Raw genomic sequence first — 18873 nt, forward strand, 5'->3', positions numbered from 1 at the left:
TCCCCTGACACACATGGACACTGTGCAGCTCTCCCTGCACGAGGCAGCTGTGTGCACATGCTCCCCCAGCCAGCCCTAGCAGGGCATCCATACCCTCCTTCCTCCACATGTAACGGGCTCACTTTCCACACAGCTCCCCCTGAATGCACATTCACAGCTTGTGCCAATGCTAAAAGTGCTGCAGAGCACAGGCACATTTCAAGGGAGGCTTCCACAGCCCTCTGAAATCACCATCCTTCTAGGTAAATAAGCCTCTGATGACCCATACTGTATGTATGGCATTATGCTGCATTTGTGATTCAGATTCCTGCTCCAAATCCAAAGCACACACACAAAGTACTAAGAGAACTTTCAACATAAAGGAGGTACAAAAGTGGAGCTGATTCACACTCTTAGCTGCAATCAAACTACCAGAGGATGCTGAATGATTCCCTCTGCTCTGGTTTTGGATGTCATTATCTGACCTCATTTTTTGCTTGTGGCACTTTCTTGGGCAGCTCAGTGCTCACATATTATCATCAAGCCAGGAGCACTCAAAGTCATACAAATGTGAGTGCATGTGTATGTCGCTAAAGGGGCATAAGGGGTGGGGTAAATTAAAGGCTTTTAAGTACTACTGATTGAAAAAGAGAGAAAACAACATTTAAAAACCTTTTAAATTGCTATTCCTTCCTTTTAATCCTAAATTTCTCTTTGTTTTGTTTTATGCAGCTGGCTGAATGATGGCAGAGTGGCTTGCAATTATCTGGATGACATTAGATGCCAGCTGAAATGGACACTAAAGGAAGAATCCAACATCCTGCATATATAATTCCTACTCCATTTGGCATTGAACCAAGCCAACAAATATACATTCCTTCCGCACTGTCCCCAGTAAATCCCATGGCCTTTGAATGTTGCTATGGTAACAAAAGCCCAGGATGTAGGAAGAGTTTGGATATACTCAGTTTCCAAAATGTTGGAGTAGAGTTTTAGATTGAGAACTACATGCACCTGTAGGTAACTCCCATGAGCTCTGCACACTGAACACTTAACTGTACACCACAGACCTGGGCTTGCAATGCCTGCAGAATTCTGAAGGGCCCTAATTAATCTGATGGCTTTTATTTTTGGTCATTGTATGGCTTGTTCAAATCACAGGTACTTCTCCACCTGTTCTGTGACGCTTACTAAAATAGACCTTAGAAACTGAGCACAGCTGTCAAAATAATATTGTTGTATTCCTGAATACAACAATAGATATTCCAGAGAAATTTAAAAGTTATATTCCTGTATTAGCACACTAGGTAGTTCATAGCAGTTTAGTAAATCAAATATTCCATACTGCTAGCTTAATAAGATGGGGAGTCATGCACGAAATGACTGCCAGGTTAATAACACAGGGAGCCATGCATGGCATGTACTTGCATATAATAGCACAGAATGTTCCCCTAAATCCTTTAAATTGCTCATCAGTTCTTAAATAGGCATTTAACTAAGCCTTCATACAGAATCAAAAAGAAAGAGGAAGCCACGTACAACTGAAAGGAACGATAGTAAAGGACTAAGTGAAACCTTAAATGCCATCTTGTAGAAAAAGCTGGAAATCTGAATTTACAAATAAACCAAACCAAACCAAACCATAATTCCTGCAGCTAAAAGTAAATGGATAAATTTGCTTCTTTAGAGTAACTCTTAAAATGAAAACTAGATGTAGTGTTGTATGAAGAGATGACACCAATAGGAGAGGGAAACACCAAAAACCTTGAAACCAAACCTGGAGCAACATGCAGGGGTGATGATGAAATGATGAGGGGAACAGAATTTGTGACTGCTGTTTTCCTGATGACTCACAGTCAGACAGAGAGATTGAAGTCCAAACTGAAGATATCTGTTTGGTTTCCTTTTTCAGAGCCCCTTCCAGTCTGCCATATGTACATTCCTTCGTGCCACAACATTTTTTTGGGCTTAGTTTGCAAGAGTAGCTGAAGAAACAGGACACTAAAACCTGAGCTACAGATGGGAAGCCAAGGTGAAGAGAGAGAGTCTAGACCCTTCTTAAACAATTGTCCAGGGAAGGTGCATTACTGTGCCAATCCATGCTTAGAATCAAGAAAGTTATATAAATCTTGCATTTTTCTTTTTTTTCCCTTGCTCTTGCCTGTTATAACTGGTCAGATGGCCAGCTCTTCAGGGCAAGAACATGCTCCCAAAAGGTTCCCAAATAGGCCCTAAGGCATGCTCGGGACTTTTTCTACCATTGCAGCATAACTGTCCAATTTACATTTTTAAACAGCTTCAGGCCCAAATACCTGGAACATGCAAATACACACACTGAGGACAAAATGCTGGCTGAATAAGTTTCTCTATCGCTTCAGCAAGTGGTATCTCATGTACACACTGCTATCATATATGCTGTGCATGTGCAGAGCAGGTCTTTTCTTCTGGATGCTAAGTCATTCTTCCCTCTACTTTCACAGAAGGAAAACCTCAAGAGTATTATTTTATAAATAGCTGGATTTAAATGCCCATTCCTACAAACTACAGATAACTTGCAAATATGAGTCACAAATTTATATAACCAAAGTTTCTAAATCTAACCAAAACGTATATTACCATTACAACATGCAAAAAGATAATACACTTATTTATTACTATGTTTGGATGTAAAGAGCAATTTTAAAAACTAATTTAAATTTATCAAGTATGGAATAGAGAACCTCGTACTTTCACACTGTCACTGCAAAAGGACAAATAACGTTCACCAGTGGCTTTTCCTATGACTCACTCAAGTAGTACTAAGGAATAAGGACAAACAATTAGATTTCTGTAACCAAATACATTAAGATACATCCATTGCCTCATAAGCTGAGACCATTTCAATTAGGCAAAGTGTCCTTGCCTAGACAATAGCAGAGAAAAATATGAACTCACTTCTCTGCTCAGCTCCCATCCACTTCACCAAAGTGTCGGTTTCAAAGGTTAAGCCACTGAAATATTACTCAGTTCATTATTGCCTTTCTTCTTCATAGAATAAAAAAAAAAAATACAGATGTAGTGTTACTGGCATTTTATGTACACCAGCCTGTATTTAAGAAAATAAACATATATAGAAAACTTAAGGCTCCACAGGCATACTGATTCATCATTTTTGTAAATCACAAAATATCTCTATTTGTCTCATCAGAGACCAGGTACTGCTATAAGACAAAAGGCTGATTGTGATTCATTTCCCGTGGAAGAAAGACAAAATAATATCCAGAAATACACTTGAAAGACTCCAAAGAATCCTACTGTCCCAAATGAAACTGCTTTACACTGTAAGAAATATGGGAAATAGTGCTCACCTCTTGAAATAGGTGAAGCATAATGGCACACAATATGGCCATTCTTTCATGCAAATGGCTAATAAGGATATTTGGAGGAGTTTTCTCTGTACCATTAGCCTTATTAATAACTAGACTAATATGTTGAGTATGTGAAATGTTATAAAGGAATGCATAAATGGATACTCCTTGATGCCAACAAAAAGATGGGCATTGTCTATACCTGATGTCAAATGCACTTAGTAAACAGGAAAGAAAATAGCGCCTCTTTCATCAAAAACAGCTGCAGACACAGTACCTAGATGCTTTCTGAGAAAGATGCTTTTACGTTAATGAAATTTTTATTCTTTTTACAGGAGAGTTACAATTTATTTTTAGTAACTGGATATCAGAATTTCCTTCTATAGTATCAAGGTGTAACAGTTGTAAGGAACCACAGTAACATCCTATATTTTATTTGCTAAGAAATGCTTCTATTTCCTCAGAATATACCATGCTCTAAATTCTCATTTCTCTTCAACTAATGCTCGAGCTATTACATGTACGGTAAGAAAGGCTTTTATTTGTGAGTATGGTCTTTTGTGTTAAGAAAGATAAATGTCAGACTCATTAATTATGTATCTATAATTAGATACTGCTGAAAATGAGCTGAAACTTGTTTTGACATCTTCTTTGAAGAATGTATTTGTACATTGCATGTAACATTGCATATATGCATTTGCAAAACCTGAATAGCTGAATGGCAGCTATGTACAAAAACCAGTAAGCTTTGACAGGGTAAACAAAATCAAAGCACAGCTGAAGCACAGACTAACAGGAGGGAAATTCATGTGAGATAGCCTGCCCAGAAAAAACCTAAATGGCCATCAAGAGGAAAGGAAGCCTCTGACCAGGAACACATGATGAAAGCTGTACTCTGTTGATTGCAGAAAGTTTGCTTTTAAATACACCCTTCTAAGTGTTTAACTAATTTCCAAGAGGCTTGATTGTACTTCGCTCGGCTTCAGGGGGTTTTTTTCCTACTAATTTGGAGATGGATTGCACCTTAAGGCAGAGCCAGGAACATGGGGTGTGTGCTTAAACGGCAGGAACCCAAGAGTAAGCGTGGGAGGTATGGTGCCTCAGCGACAAAACATCTCCCTTCCCCCACAGAGGCAAAGGAGACAATCAGCCCTACAGTTAACTGTAAGTTTAAGTATGAAAACCAGCAGTGTGCAGAAAATACTGCAGGATGGAAGCAAATTCTCTTATGCCTTTTATGCAATCTAGGAATTTAAAGAAGTAATGCCAGCAACCTTTCTGTGTGAGTGTATGAGGAAATCATGCGTGAATTAATAATGGTAATAATAGTAGGAGTATTGATGAAGATTCAAAGAATTGTCGAGGTTTTTAAAGGATAATAATAAATGGTTTGACAATGTTGTTTCTGGGACTGAATAAACAATTCAGCCTTATCACCACTGCTGGACTTCACCCAGCATCTAGGCACTGTTATGAACAGAAGAGCAACACTCTAAAAATATCTTTCTACTCAAAAGAGCTGCTTCTTCTATATTCTCCGAGTCATTCCTGATACCTTTACTGACAAAACAATTCATTAGTACTGAATAGCATGGCAGTGCTAATCCAGCTCCAGGAGGGAAGTCTGGATCCCAGTTTGTCTCACCATGCTGGAGGGATGACTGGCACGTAGCCCAGATCTCTGCTAGAGGTGCAGTGTAGCGGTGCACAGGAAAACATTCCCAAATACCTGTGATTAGGCACAGTCAGTACATTTCTCTTAAGGACAAACACAAAAGCCTTTCAAAACCAGCGAAGACCCTTGCTGAAGCAGGAACAAGCAGAGGCATTTGCCCTGAAGGCACCCTCCATACCACAGTATGTCTTCTACAAGTCCATGGCTCTGCAACAGGCAGTCACTGCAACCAACACTATCCCCATGCTACTCTGTCCAGACAATGAGTTAAGACAAAAACAATTTTTAAAGCAGAGTGGACTACTACTCAGCACCTTATTTTTGCAGGTTTCAGAAACAAATTGACCTTCATCTGGGATAAATTGTCACAGCCAGACCAATTGCTTTGACTGGTGCAAATAACATTACTGATTACTTCACACTTGGTAAAGTGTGCCAAAAAGGAGCGATTCTCTTGTTGGTGATCACTAAGTCAGGGACAGCTTGGCAGCTCCTTGCAAGCACAGTACTGCCAGTGCTTGCCAGTTTATCCCTATGCTGCCTCACATTCTCCATAGGTACAAAGCCATTACATCATCAGTGTGCAAACAGCCACATGGCTTGTGAATACAAAATGGCAGTGGGATTTTTCCCATAGCAGGCGTCCACCAAAGTGAAAAGTTACCAATAAGAAAGATAAACACCTGGGGGTTTGGTGTTCACTTTAGAGTAACCTTCAAAACTGAGAAGAAGCAGGAAAATTACATCCCTTATTTCTAAGGGTTTTGCAAATAAGAAATTTGAATGACCATAAGGAAATGTGAAATAGAAATATTTCTAACTTTAGACAATTTCAGTGTTTCCACATTTGTAAGTGACTGCAGTCTAACTGTTCTCTTTCATGCCAAGAGCATCCACTTTAAAGGACATATCCACCAAAAAGACAAGTCTTTCTTCTTTTCCAAAGTTTTCCCCAAATGCCATTAGCACACTGAATGCAAAGCAACTTGAACCACTGTTGTGGACCCTGTGCTCATGCTCTACCTTGTGCAAATCAAAGAAGGGAAGAAGCTGATTTTCTGATTAGCAATTCCTCAGTGGTAGTGGTGGGGAGGAAGAACCTGCCTACAAAAATCATAGCTGTTAGGAAGTATCAGTCTGTCTATAAACAGATGGCTACTCCTCACGGGATACTGTCCTCTCCAGGAATGCTGCACAAAGTTCTGAACCTCTTCCAATGCAGCCCTGAGCAGGCTGTGTTCCTAGCAAAGGTGAGGAAAGTTAGAAATGGAATGAAGCCAATCTGTTCATATAAAAGCTCTAAATTCATTACTCTCAATTAAAATGAATGAGGATAAGGGTTGCTTCCAAGTATATCAATCAAAGAAAGTATTTGCTGCAGGAAAACAGAAGACTGCTGTATACATGAAGGAATTTATTCCCATCTTAACAAAATGTGTGCAGGCAAGTGTACACAAAATGGGTAGTTTATTTTTCACTTGAGAAGTTGTAACTATCTAGGAATGATGGGTTAAATTTCTAGAGTTATATATTTTGAATATTTTTTAAAAGCCTGTTTCTTAAAGAAATATTTGTATGCCTGCACACCTGATATTACAAAAAAAAAGAGAAAGTAGCTCAGGCCAGAGTGTTTCATGCCATGTAAAAAGGTATGCAATGCTTAGTAGACAAGTATAGATTTGCCTCCAAATTAATTAATTCTGTTAACTATTCTATTAACTTTGGGTGCCCTTAACTCCTTCTGAAATCAACAGCCTGAGAACTGCTGAGCACTGCAGAATAAATTCTTGAGAGGGAAAAAAAATCTTAAAACAAAAACTAATGCTTCTTATTTACAGCCCTTTACAATACTGGTGTCTTTCTCACTGTGGTTTTGGTGTTTGGGTTTGGGTTTTTTTTCCCATTGGTTGCAGTATGAACAAAGCTAAGATTTGCAGCAATAGGAATTGCTATAAATTGACAAAAAGCAGGATGAGTTAATTTTTTTTTGTAGCTGCTCTTTTTATTCACAATATACCATCAACATGCACATTGCCCCATCTCCTCTAAAGGATCTGTTCAGCCCAAATCACTTGCAATTTCTGCAACTTTAACTCTGCAAAAGGCTGAGAATATTGAGATAGCTCAATACCTACCATACTGTTAGAAATGTTCCAACATATTATCACAGCTATGGAACTTCAGAAATTAGGATATCAAGGAGAGTTGCACAGGGGATGCTAAAGAACTTGAGTAAATACCTGAGCAGGATGTGCTTGAGTAGGAATTTGGAAGAGACGGAACAAGGCACTTTGTTTCTGTCTCAGTTTAGCTTATGGCCTACCTCAAAAGTGGTATTGGAAACCCATGTTCATTATTTTTAAGGGAGCAGCTGATGTTTCTTTATTAGGAAGAGTATAGAGTCAAGCCTTCCATTAACGGATGGATGTCTCAAGAGCTTGTCATTCTTAAGACTATAATTTCACCAACCTATACCACAAAGCACAAGAAATGTGTTTTCATTAGGTGTTACAAAAAGGGGACCTATTTTTACTACATGCCTACAATCAGGCTTGCAGAAAAAAGAACCCAAAGAAGTAGCTGTGATGCATCAAAATAAGACAAGAGCCTTTCTCCATCCTGAACAATTCATGTAATCCTTCTCTGGGTGAATACCTCTTCTTATTCCTGAGGGATGATTATCAGCCTCAGAAAAGTAAAAACTTGACCTACAGCTCAGGACAAGGATTTTAGATTTTCCTAGGATGACTTTCAGTCCAGGCCCTATTGTTAGGGTCAAATAAGTAGGCTCCTTTGGCAGGTCACAATGCTGTCAGAAGCTACGAATACATGACATTTTCTCACACTGACATCTTCACACTCCACAGCTGTTGTCGGAGAGGGCTGGCACAAGATTTGTGGGATAGAATGAACAAAGCTGAAAACAACCTATGGCCATGGTGGTGAAAGGCTCAGGAGGAACATGGGTGATAATAACATTGAACCTAAGCTGACCAAGCCAGGGAAGCTGGGGCTGAAGCTGATGTGTCTGCCACCTTCCCCTGTCCATTGACCACTTCAGAAAAACTGAGCCTGGCATCCACACTGTGCAAACACAGCCCATTTGCAGGCTGCAGGCCCCAGCTGCCCTCCAAGCTTCCTTCACAAGGCAAAGAACACTCACAGATATGCTGTGCTGGTCTCATTTTTTCTGTCTGGCACTGCACTGTAACTGTGATGGGAAATTTTATTGATGAGAGCCATAAATAGACACACAGACACAATTTAAACAAGCAGTTGGACACTCCTACAAGGATGGATACCAGTCTGCAAGGATAGACTGATTCTTGTAGAGGAAAAAAAAAAAGAAAATTAAAGATGAGGAAAACAAAGGAAAAGAGAAGGTGCAAAAATATAAGAAAAAGCCATCACAGGAAGACTCCATGTGGTAGAAAAAAGTATTCCTTAAAAAAACCTCAGGAGTTCCAACAATGTAAGTTATTGTTTTATTATCTACATACCAACCATGTTCTTCTGAAAAATTTAGTTCTATAATGAAATACAATAAAAATCTAGACAGAAATGATAAACAGATTTATAAGGAAAAGAGGCGGCACATGAGATCTTTAATGTAGCCACAGAAGTTATCTCCCCTATGGCCATTTTTAGCATGAATGTTGCTATATATACATCTAGTACTGCCACATGTCTCATTAGCAGCTGTTCAGGTAGAGCTGTGAATTGAGACATATGGAGACTATACCAGAGGGCAGACTTTAAAGATAAAGCCTTCAAGAACTGTAAATAATTTAAGACATAATGCTATAAACAGGACTCCCCAAATTCAATTTGTCGGTGAACGTGTAACTCACTAAAACAACTTTCAGGCAATACCGAGATTTCCAGTAAAGTTTGGGTCTGACATAAAAATTAAAACGAAGAGGGTCTGCAATGACTTTTGCATTTGGTTTGAGACTTGGATCCAGGAGATTAGTTTGGGTTCCTGAACACAAGCGTCTTTTCTCATAGAAAAAAAACCCACTGCATTGCTTTCTACCCCAGTCTACCTCAGTAACAGGACACTGTGTTCATGTTCTTCCCCCTCCTGCTCTAGAAGCAACTGGTGACAGCTCAAACAAGAACTGAGATTCATTAGCAACACCCTCAGCCTCCTGACTCCCACCTCACACCCCACGCTCCAGAGCTCAAACCTTCACTGGGACTGCTAAGTGCTACTGAGATATAAATAGCATCTTACAATAACACCATAATTAAAACACATATGCTTATGCAAAAGCATACTTCCTGAAACTGCGGACTGAAAAGTCCTTCATTAACTCAGTTACAGTTCTTTCCTGTGCACCAAAAAATTCACCATTTAATCTCACTGGACTTCTCAAAGTTGATTTAATGGCAGAGCCCTCCTGGGAACTCTTAAGAGAATTCACTAATTCACTTATGGAATATTTACTTTGATAAGCATCAGTACTTCGTACATATATTTTTCATAATATATTTTCAGAAAAAAGTTCTCGAATATATAACTTGTTAATCTGTCATCCTTGCCCACATTATCTTCAATAGGATATATTCATATGAATGGCTTAGATATTTTTGTCTGAAATTACTGGTTCACCATGAGTCTCTCATTCTTTGAAAAAAATGCAGTAATGTCCTGTTTAAATTAATTTTTCTATCTCAAAGAAATATAAGCATGCTATCAGCATTGCTTAAGCAAAATGAAGAGTGGATGGAAGCTGCAAGACAGTTCCCTTAATGTGACTGTGTTTGATGCCATAAAGGTATGGGAACACTAGATGGCAATAACTACTGTACATGTATCTTTAAATACAAATTTACCTTTACTCCTGTTACAATATTGTCTATAGTGAAGCTTATAAGGCAGTATTGTTTAGAAGGTCCCATCTCACATCCTGAAAAAAAACACAAACAGAGAAAAAAATCCACTGTCACAACCTACCCCCCAAAAAATACAAGCTGTGGGTTAGGGAGACTTTTAGTTTTTTTAAAAACCAAGCCAGATTTCCTCAAAGGATTAGCCTTCAGTTCAGTTTTCTCAATATTTCACAGAAACTTCTACATGAGTATGTATCAAGTTGGTATCCTTGTTTTAAGATTCCAAAGTTACTGCAGCAGAAAAGGCATAAAGGTTAGAAATAGAAAACATTGCTAAAGTGATATCATTCCTAATTGAATATTTATTTTAGCTTTTGGCACATAAAGCAAATGCATATAATGCACAAGCATCAGAAAATAATAATGATTATTCATTAAGATAACACCCTGTAAGGGCATTAGTAACAATAATAGTTTTTAAAAAGAGCACTTTACAACTTTGTTATTCATCATCAGGATATCCAGGAGACTTGATAAGTATTGGGTAACGGACTTCATTTAAGAACCTGTACTAAAAGTTTTAAATAACTCAAAATCCCATGGTAAACACCTTGGATTGGACTACAAGTGTCATGAGAAACTGAAAACTCTGTAGGTTGGTTTGTAATGTAGTAACATTAAAACGCAGAAACTCATATCGGTGTGCTGAGGAACGTGTCCCCAGGCCCGAGAGCCGCTGTTTGCGCCCGGGCAGTATTTGGGAAGCCGGGCCATGCATCAGGGTCCTGCAGCAAACTGCGCAGCTCCCACAGGGGTCTCTTCCCACACGCCTTACAGCCCGAACCCCAGGCTTGGCTTCAGATGTGGGACGCTGTCAATCAGAGCTGTTCACTTGTCCACTCCAAGTTTTCCCGGCTCCTTCTGAGGAGGATTAAGTTGTAACTATGAGTGATTTACCCAATATGTGGGTTACCGGGAGGAGCCAGGTTCTAGGTAGCTATCTTCCCCGCAGAGGAAATGATACAGCGTTGAGTGTTTAATTAGCCAGCATACCTAGGGATGCATCTCACCCTAGTTTTCCTCGGAACACTCCCGGACAGCAGTGACCGGGAAGCAGGGCAGGGAGGGCCGGTGCGAGGCGCTGCCGCCGGCTCCCCTCGCTCCGCGGCCATGGCGCAGCGGAGCCCTCACGGCCGCTCCGTGCCCGCGCAGCCGCCTCCGCTGCCGGCAGGGAGCGGGGCTGCGGGTCCGGCGGAGGCGAGGGACTGAGCAGGAGAGCAATCCGTGATGGCACAGGCCAGGGGGCAGCGCTGTGCCCGCCTGCCGCCAGCGGTCCCGGGGTTCAGCCTGCGGGACCCCGAACGAAGGACCGGGGCCGGGATCAGGGCCGGGATCGGGACCGGGATCGGGATCGCTGCGCTCCCAACCGCGGCCTTGCAGCGCCACCTGCCGGCCCTGCCGGGCAGCGCCCCGCAGCGCGGGCAGGAGCGGTTTTGGAGGAAATTGGATTAATTTGAAACCTGCAGAACTCCCTGAGAAAATACAGTTACTTTGCTTCCTACACTGATCTGCCCTGAATCAGGTGGTTTCCTCATCTGCCTCAAAAACGCGGAACGTGTTTGAATTCATCTGTTTAACTGGAAGATGATAATTAAAATAAGAGAGATCTGCAACTTTTATTTTCCTCAAAAAAAAAAACAAAATCACAAACCAATTAATCTTTGGCGACTACAGCCACTACCTATGAAACAAAGCTAGAATAATCATTCAAATTATTATTCAACTTAAGGAAAAATGTCATATAATCAGAAATTGTGATTAAATGTGTTTCTAACATGGCTACGGAGAAAACGGTCAGTTTAAATATACATCTGTGTGTTTTCCAGCCATCTACAGATGTGTCATTAATTTTTGTAGTCAGCCACATCAGTATTTACTAAACCCAGGAGCTCAGCAAGGCCTGGTGAACTTCCTTGGCCCAGCACCTGTGAGCAGACCACTCCACTGTCACCTGATTTCTGCAGAAACTCTCCTGCCTCCCTGCTGCACCATAACTGTCGCATGTACAAACCCAAACAATGCACAAACCTTCCCATAAAATGTGGCATGGAAGGAAGAGGAGTTCAATCTGAATTCCCCCTTTCAGAAATACATTAAACTCATAAGGTACAGTTTTTATTTTCTTAATAGCCATTTATTAGAACCCAATAAAACTCATCACTTTCAGTTGACAGCTCTTCTCTTCTAAGAAAACCAGCAAAGCTAAACATGGAAGAAAACAGAAAAGCAAAATGGAGAGGAAAAAGAAACTTCACCAGTATGTTTGTCAAACTGTTTTTTTAAATAATGGAGAAAAGATTTCTTTCCATTCTGATCCTTCCTTCACACAAATAAAACCAAACAGGTCTATATTAGACAAAGAATAGACATTTATATTGTAGTCTATAAAGCAAATTTTCACAATCAGTCAATAACTGAAAGTGAGATCAGCAAAGAAACATTTAGATGACCATTTCAATTTTTGTCTCACTGCCTGTAATGCAGATGTAAAAAAAAATTACAAAAAAATAAATAAGCACTAGGATCCAAAAGCAGATATCCTAAACACATGCAAAAATGTATTATACAATTTTCTATGTGTATCACTTACATATGTTGCTGTCTAGAGATGTTAGAAACCCAAATAAGTCTGAGAGAAATCTGCTGTAGTCCCACACAGGACATGAAACTCCTCACCATCCACAATGGGATGAGACTGTGGGGCTTTCCCAGCTCCCAATACCTCAGTCCCTGGCTGCCAGAGAAAATCAGTTCAGACAAATTAAGGATTGTGGCAATGGCCCTGATCGTTTGTTCCTGTCTGTGTCTATTATCCAGATCCAAACCTTCATTTTACAAAGAGAAGAATATTTTCCGCTAATTCTCTCTAGGTCGCAAAGTCATCAGGGATTTCCACCATCATAGTGAAAGCAAGGTTAACAATCCTTATGTTATCAGAAAGGGAAACCAGCTCTCCTTCCAGTACCTGTAGGAATTATAAAGCAATACATTTGAGTACATGGATAGAGGAAAATAGGTGGCTCTCAGAATACAAGTGTGGAACAGATTCAATGAGGAAAAAAAACTTTCTTGCCCTAAGTTGGCTGTCACACAAGGACTCCAGAAACAAACAACACGGGAAGTGTTATTTATTTCCATAATTCCTGATGTGTGACATCAGTAAACTGAGTCACCTGTTAAGCAGATTGCACCAAACAGATAAAATAAGAAAAGTGACAGCAAGAACTTGATTTCCAGAGTTCCAATACTGTTCACCTCTGCAGCAGGAACTCTAATGAAGTATTTTCTATCACCTCTGCTTACAAAAGAACTTTACTTTACAAGTCCTGTTTTCTAAATTTTATCTCAAAAAAATAATGCTGCTCAGAGAAAGCAAACAATTTGTCTAGAGACAGAAATTTTGCTGCTAAATCACCATGAAATGGTTTCTCTCCTTTTCTCAGAACTTCATTTTGTAAGTTGCCAAATCAGGTGAGACAAGATGGTGGGGGGAGGTATGAAATGAATCCAGAAATGCAGAATATTTCTGCCATTCACAGAAAAACAAATTATTTTCAGCTGGGGGAAAGAATCTTAGAAAAAATAGACTCCAGAGGCTGGGTTTATTTATTTCTCCTTGGTTTTCACTATACTGTCAGAAGGGGTGATGATACTTCTGGGAAAAACTGCTTGGATAGAGCTTGGCAGCTTAACCTTTGCCCTGTATTTTTAATTTCTTGGTTTACTTATAGCATGTCTGTATGTACAGTAGTAGCACCACCTTCGAGGCCCTGGTTTAGGAAGGCTCTATCAGCATTTCCTCACCACAGAAAATGGCTCCAAACGAACTCCTGCCTCAATCAGGCAGCAGTTAAGGCCCGCTGGAAGCAAAGCCTCTCTGAGCAGCAGGCAGTGCTGGAGCACAATGGAGCCGAGACCAGAGCCTGCACCTCACTGTCTGCCAGCCACCCTTTCCAGCATCACACCAAAGAGACCCACTGAAGCCAATGAAAAGGTTTCCATGGAAATCAATGAGGTCTCAGTAAGGCTGTAAAGATGCATCATTAATTTTTTCAGCCTCACTTTCACACACATCCATTCCCTCTCTAATATCAATTCTTATACTATTTATATTACTCAGGATCTAATCAAGACGTGTACTCCTACTTGCTGGGAGCTGAAAAGATCATGCTGATTTGTTACTTATTTTTTAATATTTAGAAGGTACCCAGTTACACTGTGGATATGGGTTCCATGAGAGCCTATACAGAGACACTGAGAAGCAGAGAAGCAGTTTGGATATCTGTACACAAGAACTTCTACATCTAATGACTGATCACATAGTTGCCAGAGCAAAAATAGCTTAAAGCCTAGATCAGTAGAATTTAAATATTTCAATCACTGTATTATTAATACCCAGAACAAAACCTAATTTTTTGTTGGCTAATATGAATCTCATTTACAAAAAACCAAAAAAAGCATTGGTAAGCATCTTCCCTCTAAACATTATATAGTTAAAAATCTATTTAAAATCTTCTCTCTTTTCTCCTTATACAACACTGTTTTGTTAAAATAAAGCTTCTTCAGGAAAACATCCATAAAGTTGTTGGTTTATTGCTTCTGCTTCTTTTTAAATTCACAGTTGCTAATATACATAAAAGAGTTGAGAAGCATGGAAATTAATAACTGCAGAAGCTGTGAGGTGCTAATGGCATTGTATTTCACTAGACTAAAATGTGGGCAACATAGCCTGTATTAGTATTGCAAAGTACAGCGCAAACTATAAGAAAAGATTTTAAATTATTTACCTTTCTACTTCAGCACAAATGTCCTATAACCAATTATCATGAGATATTGCCTAGAAATTAACCAGTCATCTTGTGTTTCTATCTCCAGATTTACAATTAGTAATGCTATTAATGTGGATCCTGTACTTAGCATCACTAATTACATTGCTATGAACTAATGGTGTTAAAAATAGCAATAGCCATCAACTACCAATTAATGCTTAATGAGAGCGAATAAACCCTGGCATTGTAATGAATTTCCAAATTATTGTTTCTCATGTGTCTCTTGAAATCATACAAAAATGTTTGTAACCTGTGAAGGCAAGCAGTGAATAAAAAACATATTTATCACAAAATTTTGAACAGGAACAATAGGAAAATGTTTAAGGATTAATCTACACCTTTCAGGCAAGTAAACAGCCAAATAGAGATACATTTTTGCGGGTAAAGACTCAAATTCTTACAAAGGTTAAAAATACAATGGTCATTGAGTAGTTTAACTGTTGCAGCCTTAAGCAGAGCAGGGCAAGAGCCTAAAACATGGGAAGGCTGTGAATACTGTAAATAGCATTAATAAACTGCTTTTGTGTTGGACTGTTGGAGTACGGAGTAACACTCACTTTTTCCACACCAAAGAGGTTTTGTTCTTTGAAATATTATGGTAAGCAAGACAGAAAAGCACTCCCATCCCCTGCATCTTAAAATACAGCACACTCCAGAAACTTTCAGAAGTTAGAAACCACTTTAAGTCATAAAACCTGGGTTTGTCGTACCTTGGTGGAAAGAAATAAAGATCTACTACAGATCTGATCTCTGGGACACAATATGAGGCCAGGATAGATCCAGGGCTGGAAGTTAAAGGCAGAGAACACCAAGGAAAACAGTAGCCAGGAACAAGAAGAAAGAATACTGAAACCAAGTGGGAAATTCTGATTAGCTGGGGGATTCAAAAGAGATCCTTGTTTAGCAGGACAAATTAACTAGATAGCACTGAAATATCTCTGCAGTGTTTGTCTGACATAACCTCAAAATTGTGGATGTACTGCTGTTCCCTAACAGGTGGACACTCACTGTGAGCCCTGGTACACAACTGCAGTTAAAATGAAGCACCCTCATTGCAAAGCAACAACAGGTAAAGAAACAAATACTGCTAAAATGGAAAAGGTCACCTTTCTGGGAAGGAGCCAGTTGGATAAAACCTGTGGAATGACTGACCCTTAGAACTGAAACTGCCACAAGGGGATCACCCTTAATGCAAACTTGAGAGTTGAGAGAGATAAGAGCCAGAGCAGTAACTGAGTAAAGGCAGAAGGAGCACAAAATTGTACAGCTTCATTCAAAAATGTAAGCGTGGGCATAGGATAAAGGATGGAAAAACCAAGCATGCTACAGTCACAGCCAACCTCTGTAGCTCTGGAGGAGCCACTGAGGGGCACAGCAACTCCCTCCCCACAGGGGTGTGTGGGCAAAGGGATCTGGGGAGAACACAGCTGAGCTCTCCCTTGCTCTGCGGGGCAAATGTAGCCCGGGGACACCAGGAGCAGCTCTTAGTTCCACAGAGCAGTGTAGGGGGGAATCCAGCCTCTCAGCTCTGCATGCCAAGTGTGCCAAGCTGGGGGAGCAGCCCAGGCAAGGTGCTCTGTCAGCATGAGCTTCCCGGGGGATGCTCTTCCAAGTGTTCTATTGTTCACCAGACAATGTAATTTTACTGTTTTTGCTCACTAAGCTCTGTGCCCAGCTTTGATTAGAAATAAATCCCAGAAATTCTAGATATCTTCCTAACTGTAATATCATGAACTCATGCTGGGACAACTGTAAAAAGGTGGCAGCTACCACTGGGAAGCAGCTCCGTGTTTCCTGTTTTGCTTTGCATGGAAGAGCAGATGCACAATTCTATACAAGGAAGGTCTTACCCATTGTTTACCTTCTTACCCTGGTTTACTTATGACAAAATTGAGTACTGCAAGATATTCTATGCAGAGGTGTGTTAGAAGTCTTTTCTCCCCTTAAATTTCACTTTTTTTCTTGACACATTTTTTTATCTCCATGCAGGGTCTTCACAGTGCTATTTGCTGGAGAAAGAGATGTTCCACCACAGCAAAGAAGGGTGGTAAATCCCCAGGGAACAATCCCCCTGGGAAAATCCTCCCTGGGCAATCACCGGGGAGGCCGCCAGTCAGCACACTCAAAATGCTCCTTCCTCCTGTGAACAGAGAACGAATCTCTGTCTCCTCCATGACACAGAAATACTATAGTCACCTTTGCTACATACTCATTCGGACCCTGATCAACTTAGACCTGAAAAGCCTTTTACAAAGAAACCTTGAGACAGGTTTATCTAATGAATAAACTTTTTTAACCCTTCAAAAAAAAAAAAACTAAATGCTCTAATTGGGAAAGTTTGTTTTCCATATATGCTATTCAAATTTCTCATACTGGAAAGAATGGCTGGTTACAAACTTCAGGAAATATAGACCAACTTATTTTGTTTCTTGGGAGAAAAAGTATCTTGGTTTCGATGCATATACATAAATATATTAAGATAGGGTTTTATGGTTTGATTTTTAGTCCAAAGCAGTAGAGCTTTGTTCAGCATTTTTTTACTACATACACTCATACAGTGGTCTCTTACAGTATTCAAAGCTAATCACTTTTTATATTAATCCTTCTAGTCTCACTACTAACAGAATTCTACTTCAGTATGCTAACAACTTTTAGACAGTACATAGTTATGTTGGGATTTTTATGCCACTCAGTGTAAACCTGTAAACCGTTCTTGACAATAAGAAATATTCCATCCATACCAAGACTACTCTTCCATTTTCTCATCTTTCTTCATCAGCAATATCAAATTCTAGAGCACTAAAGGTACTCTAGTACTAAAGCAAACAAGCAAAATCAGATCTCTTTTTATGGAAGTGAACTAATTTTGATCTGAAATTATTCTCAAATACTGGAATTGAAATGCTTTCTTACACCTTGGCTCTTCATAAGTCTTTGACCTAAACCAGTGTTCCCAATTCAATTGTACCTTCTTCAATTACTTCTCTGAAAATAGACACCTTTGCACAGGAAGTTGAAATGCGCTTGTCTGCGATGATGTTTAGTACAAGACACTTAAATTTCCTGCACTTTTAAAGATTTAGCCATGGTAGCTTTGAGTCAGGCACCAGAACTAAGAATTCTCATTCCAACCTGCAGCAATCCCTATCTTTTTTCACCAAAAGCATCAATCTACTCTGCCTCCATGGTGGGAAAACAGGCTTTATCTGATGTATTACAAAGGATTCAGAGCAGAACTGATAGTATACAGCTGGGATATTCTGGGAAAACATGTTGGGAACACATGCTGGGATTCTGGGAACAGCAGGGAACACACATGTAGATTGACAAGCACTGTGGTTAGTTTCTATGGTTCAGAGCAAATACTCAAAGCAGGAGTTGCGTAGCCACGCTCAGCTCCAGACTCCACACTCAGGCAGTGCTTGCTGCTGGGCACCATGTTAGAGATCATGCCTCTGCTTCTAAGATCAAACAATTAATTTTGAAGTTTAGCTGCTCTTTTAAAGTATCTGAAAAATATGTTAGAGCTTAAATATCTACAGCTCTTGCATAATTCTTGGAAGAAGATTTGTGGTTTTCATTCACACTGAATATATTTGTTTCATTGATAATGGGATATTTTTAATACAAATATATTAAGTCTTTGCTTTTTTCAGTTCTTCAAAGTCCTATTTTTCTGTGGTTTTCTGTTTTTCCACTTACAAACCAATTTCTGTTTAGTGTCAAGCATTTGTATTCAAACTTAGAAATGCTGAGATTTTTTTTTTTCTGTTTTCCACTTGCTCCACCATATGGTGATCTTTTTCTTCAGGATCACTTCCCTGAAGCTAAACTCCTTTGAAAAGAGCTCCTAATCAGAACACAAGTCCATTTGTAAAAGGACTTTAAAATAGTGAAGATTATTGGTAGAAAATGAGAATGTTATGGATTAAGGCCACATAGTAAATTGTGAATAAAGTTGCTGAAATATTCATCATCCCACAGACACACCAAAAAAATGAAAAACCAACTGGCACTGACAAGTTGGCTATGAGAATATTCTGCTTCACAAAAAAAAAAAAAAAAACAACAAAACAAAACAAAAAAACATTCTTAAGCCTTTGCTGTCTCCTTCACAAGTATAGAGGAAATGAAGTCTGAATAACAA

General features: G+C 39.6%; 1 long non-coding RNA gene across 1 annotated transcript in view; it reads right to left on the reverse strand.

The window, feature by feature from the left end:
* Positions 1 to 11399, reverse strand: part of LOC121470465 (uncharacterized) — a 69533-nt gene extending 58134 nt beyond the window's left edge. The window contains exons 1-2 of the long non-coding RNA XR_012057460.1: positions 10891 to 11399; positions 9841 to 9914 (exon numbers count right to left, since the gene is read on the reverse strand). This is a non-coding gene — a long non-coding RNA (uncharacterized lncRNA). The remainder of the gene's footprint in view (positions 1 to 9840; positions 9915 to 10890) is intronic.
* Between the last annotated feature and the right edge of the window lie 7474 nt (positions 11400 to 18873).

Source organism: Taeniopygia guttata, chromosome 9, assembly GCF_048771995.1.
Source record: "Taeniopygia guttata chromosome 9, bTaeGut7.mat, whole genome shotgun sequence".
Taxonomy (NCBI): Eukaryota; Metazoa; Chordata; class Aves; order Passeriformes; family Estrildidae; genus Taeniopygia; species Taeniopygia guttata.